This window comes from Magnolia sinica, chromosome 15, assembly GCF_029962835.1.
Source record: "Magnolia sinica isolate HGM2019 chromosome 15, MsV1, whole genome shotgun sequence".
Taxonomy (NCBI): Eukaryota; Viridiplantae; Streptophyta; class Magnoliopsida; order Magnoliales; family Magnoliaceae; genus Magnolia; species Magnolia sinica.
In genome coordinates this window covers 24,881,094-24,886,800 of record NC_080587.1, presented here as the reverse complement: position 1 = coordinate 24,886,800, position 5,707 = coordinate 24,881,094, and positions in this window count along the sequence as shown.

Below are 5,707 nucleotides of genomic sequence, written 5' to 3'. Positions count from 1 at the left end.
AGAGTTATAATGCGGACATTTAACCAACATTATTCTTACAATGTAGACGTCAAACCAACATTACTCCCAAGGCATGGCCTGCTATAAATGTCATTACATAACTCATGGGGGAATCACACAATACAATAGACCTTCTATACATCCCATCGGGCCTCGACCCATGGGCCTCAAATACATCAAATGGGCCTCATCATATGGTCCTCATACACATCACGGTGGGCCTCAATAACAAGCCTCATACATATCAAGGTGGGCCTCAATAACGGGCCTTGAATACATCACAATGGGCCCCAACCCATGGGCCCCAAATACAACACAATGGGCCTCAACCCATGGGCCCTAATACACCATAATGGCCCATGGGCCCTAATACATCGTAATGTGCCTTAACCCATGGGCCCCGAATACAACTCAATGGGCCACGCCAAGAGGGGCCATAAATACACAATAGGTGGGCCCTACACATGGGTCTCATATGCATCAAACGGGACGCGCCAATGGGCCTCATGTACATCAAGTGGGCCGCATCAATGGACGGCATAGATGTACAATACATTCATCACGGCAGTCCGCACAAAAGAACGGTCATGGATGTAAACAAGATGAGTGGCGTGGAATACACCACATAAATCAAGTGGGCCGCATCAATAGGCCACACCAATGCACAATAGGTGGGCCCTACACATGCAGCAAATGGGCCCCACCAGATGGTCGGTGTGGATATAGAATGTATACATCAGGTGGGTCATACGTCCCACGGATAGTGTGGATCAAACATACATCGAGGCAAGCCCTGTATGATCTAGATGGTTAGGATATAATACATATCATGGTGAAGTCCTCACAGTCCCAACCTGAAGGACGGTGTAGATTAAATCATACGTCGGGGTGAACCACGTGCATAGGGTCCACGTCCAACACATGGACGGGACAGCATGGATGGAACACTTACATCATGGCCGGTCCCACATACAGATGGACGGCGTGGCTAGGACACACACACCAGGGCCCCAGTTAGACAAACGGCGTGAATATACAATGCATGTATCATGATGGGGCCCACTGTCCACGTTGGACTGAATGGTGTGGATCAAAACATATATCACATAGGTCCCATCTGGCAAAACAGGTGGATGGCTTAGGTAAAACACAGATATCAAGGTGGATTTCCATGTGGTGGCCATCTCATAGTCACACGTGTCACGGGTGTGGACAACACATAACTCAAGGGGGGTCCCACGTCAGTTGGATGGACTATGGATACAAAACATACATCATTGGGGTCCCCTGCCGTCCAGCAGCCCAGCCAAGATGGCTGGATGGCATACATAAAACACATGCCTTATAATAGGTCCCACTGTCCACTGGTGTGGACGGTGTGGTTAAAACACATACACCATAGTGGGTCCCACGTGGGGCCCACCATAACATTTGTTTAACATCCAACCGTTGATAAGGTCACACGAACCTGGATGAAAGGGAAAAACAAATTTCATATTAATCTAAAACTTCATTGACCCAAAAAGGGTTTCAATGGCAGATGGTTCAACCCCACTGTTTCCTGTGATGTGGGCCACCTGAGTTCCCGATAGGGCTGAGTTTTGGGGGGGCCACTGTCCTAAAGTGGACCCAACAAATGCACGGTGTGGATGCTGCCACACATCACGGTGGGGTCCTCGGCTGGGACCCGTGGTCCCTGCCCATCCACCCACAGCGCAGTAGCGCCTGCTGCTGACGTCAGCGGCAGCAGGTGCTGTCTATTTTTTTTTTTTGAAAAATTTAGGTTTTTCTGAGGTTTTTCATGCGTGGGGCCCGCATCGGAAGAATCCATCCTGCCCATTGGTTTCTACAGTCCATAACAAATCCATCAAGCCCAATATTGGGCATATTTCGGTGTGTAGAAAATTTTAAGTGAATTTAAATGATGAAAATCACTGTTTGCTAAGGTATGGCCCACCAGCAAGTTGGATTGGCCCCATTTTTCGGCTCAACGCCTAAAATGGTCTGGGGAGAGGGATGGACAGTGTGGATTGGGTTTATACATCAAAGTGGGGCTTACACAAGTGGCTCTCCCAAACACAAACAAAGCTAATAATATTTTTTTTTGCAAGGCACGTCTAGACGCTGACGCTGGAGTGCATCCCACTGTCTGTACACGCTTGACTTGGACCCACGTCCACTGTGAACGTGTTTTCAAGGTGGGTCCCACATGGACGTGGTCCACTCAATTTGGATCAATCTGAGATTTGTGTTTTCCCACCACCTTTTGGGTAGGGCCCACATGATTTGGACGGCCGTGGGGTCCATTTAATGGACGGTTTGGACATCACATATATTCATTAAGTGGGCCACAAAATAAAAGAAGGAGAGGAAGAGAGTGAGAGTGACAGAGACATGTGATGTTGGAGGGCTCCACTACTATGAGCCCTCCCTTTCCATGCATTCAATCATACATCAGGTGGATCCCATTACATGTGGGCCCACCAAAACAAAAATCAATGGTGGAGATCCCTTCTCCACCAAAATGGAAGGTCTAGATGACCCCTTTCAAACTAGAAAATAAACATCATAATGGGGTCCATAGAGAATGGCCCCAGCATGGAATGATAATGAGAATCAAGGTGGGCCATCGGCCACATCAAGGGTCCAAAGTGTGATCCATACCATCAATCGGTAGGCCTCACTTGGCCCATCATAAAAACATGAAACTAGCCTATAGAAGCACCCACCGTTTTATCTTCTTGGTCCGTTGTAAAGCCGATCTCCTTGTGCTCCACTTTGATGGTGGATGATGAGGAATTAAGGGTTAGGATGAAGGATTTGAAATAGGAAAGTGGGCCACACAACACTCTTTTCTCTCATGAAAGACCATGGACGTCCACATTTTTTTGCTCTCTTTGGTTGCTTGGAAATTGTGTAGAGAAAAGAGAGAGAGAGAGAGAGAGAGAGAGAGAGATGGGATGTAAGGAGAGAGAGAGTGATGGATGTGAGTGATGGGTGAGGTGATTTTGTACTTAACATGTATGGGTGTGTAAGAGAGAGGGTGAGAGAGAGTTGACTTGGTGGTTGCTTGACTTGTGGAGAAAGAAAGCATGGGTTGATTGATTAATTAATTTGAGTGATTGATTGATGGGACATGATGTAGAGATTCTCTTGGGATTGCAACCGCGTGGCATTTCTTCAAAAGAAACGCCGGCCCACATCTCTCGGCCAGGGTATCGGATCGGTGCGCGAGTCGCGGCGTTAGAACCGCGGCGACGGTGCGGTCGCAATAGTACAAGTCTCGGATTAAGCCTACTCGAATCTACAGGATATAACTTAGGGTCGCGCACAAACATTGATTATTGGTCGCAGTTTGCCGGAATTCGACGGGAAGGATCGCGGGATTCAACGGAACAGTACGGGCTAGGATACGGGTCTTACACTTGACCTTTTGTGGGTAAAAGGAATTTTCTTCTTCATAGTTTTGATTGACCGATTGTCTTGCCTAATATTTCGTTCGATAAAATATACCATTCGATCGAGTTAGCCCCGTAAATTTGTCACAAAGGCGCTGATAGTTTGAAATTATTACCTCCGGTCATGCTTTGGTCTGGTCGACCATAGGCTTAGGCTCAATACTCTTCTTGCCATCTTTTTCGCGCCTCGGCTTAACCTATTTGCACTCCAATATCATTTTTTTATCGCGGATGAACTAGACTTTGAGGATTGATGGTAGCCATATTGATCTCCATATTAAATGAAAATGGATCAATATCGATCAACATCACTTCTTTTTCTTTTTCAATGAACTTTAGCAACCCTTTGTCGATGTTGTCATGAATAACATTCCTATAAACAACACATGTGGAATGTGATCGAGTTTCATGCCATTTACAATAATTAATTTTTTTAATTCTTTGGCTGTCGGAATCTTATGATTAAAAAGAATTTTCATAAATTTTCTGACTAACATTATATCAAAGATTTTATCAACACGAAAAATATCAAAGGTGTACATTCTTTGAACTTTCTGATTACAGGATGTCGTTGCCTCTGTTTTAACTAAGACAAAACACATGAATGGTTGTTTAGCCATTACTTGAGCCACTACAACATCATTATTAAGGTTGTAATAATATATTCCTGATGATAAATTCTTTTGTCACATTGACTCCTGAAGCAGGGCCTCATACTGAGACACCTTTCTAGTCAAACCATAAAGATCCATGAATTTTATCTCTATAAACTTCTCTCGAATCTTGAATTCTATCCCATCTTGATCTAACTGGACAAATTCCGCTTCGGTCATGACTACCTTACATCGGCTTTTTACTCTCTTAAATTAAGCAATATAAATTTTGACTGATTCTCCTGGTAATTGTCGAAAATGAGTAAGATTGGCCATGAAAATTTCTTTGTCCTTATAAAAGAACTAGGCATAAAACTTTTCTTCCATTTCTTACCAATTTTGTATGGAATTTGGTAGCAAATTGAATTACCAGGTGAAAGTTACCCTAGTGAGTGAATGACCAAATATTTGTAATTGATAATACTCATTACTGGCTAACTCTCCATATTGTATGGTAGATTAACCTATGTATTCTATGGTCGATTGTCCCGTATCAGATGTAAACAATGTAAATTCAGATCGATAATTCATCGATAATGGATATTGCTATTTGATCTAGTCAGGATATGGCTTATGATAAACTAGAGTAGTAGTTTGGCCGAGAATTTGGCCTACTACTAATTGAACTAGTTGAACAATTTGATTACGCTCTCAGTATCCCAGTATTATTGTGCAGCAACTGGCGGTATTTCTGGACCAACCTGATATTGTTCTTCATTATACGTTTGATTTCTAAGCAAAGGTTTCCCCATCTGTATCCCTTGATTCCTGGCTTTAGGGATTAAATTTCTATTCTCACCTTTAGGATGCCTGAAATCTAATGGTGGTGGTGAATTTCATACATCTTGGAGAAGAATACATTCAGGACCTCCGAAATCTACCGGTATCAGTGAATTTTGCACGTCCTGGATTGGACCAGGGATAAGAATAGGTAATGTGTATTGTGGTGATGGTTGGGCCGATGGTACAGGTGTTAGATTCCCAATGTAACTAATATTGACTTGTTGCTGAGGTACAATAGGTTCTCTTTCAGCAAATAAAGGCACTAACCGATTCATGCTCTCGGCATGGTTCACCATCCACCTATTAAAGGCCCTAGTCTAAGCTTGAGAGTGTTTTGCCAAAACTCGCAACAATTCTACATTATGTTGAATTCCCATTATCTTATCGACTATCCCAGCTGACATAATCTCAAGATGTTCAATTGAAGATGTCGATAGTCTATCTGAATTTGGTAGAATAGGCACTAGACTAGGTGGTAGATTTTCTTACTCAGGCACCTGTTGAACTTTCGACTCCTCTTTGTGAGTAGGAGGCTCGTTGGCTACAACAACATTAATAGCGGCTATTGAAGTATTATAAACACCTCTTCATCTCATGATTTTAAGAAAGTACTGCATACTACACCAGTAAGTTTACTTGTGTCAAAAGTGTTCTTTCTGCACAGTTGGTATAAAATGAATATTGATGATGACTAAGTAGTTTTTTTAGTCCCATTGGGCATGCCAAAAATGTTGGCAGTCTGGTTTGTTTTCTGTCACGTGTAATGTGCGCAGGCATGCCAGAATCGATAAAGTGGCTCGATTCAAACCGATC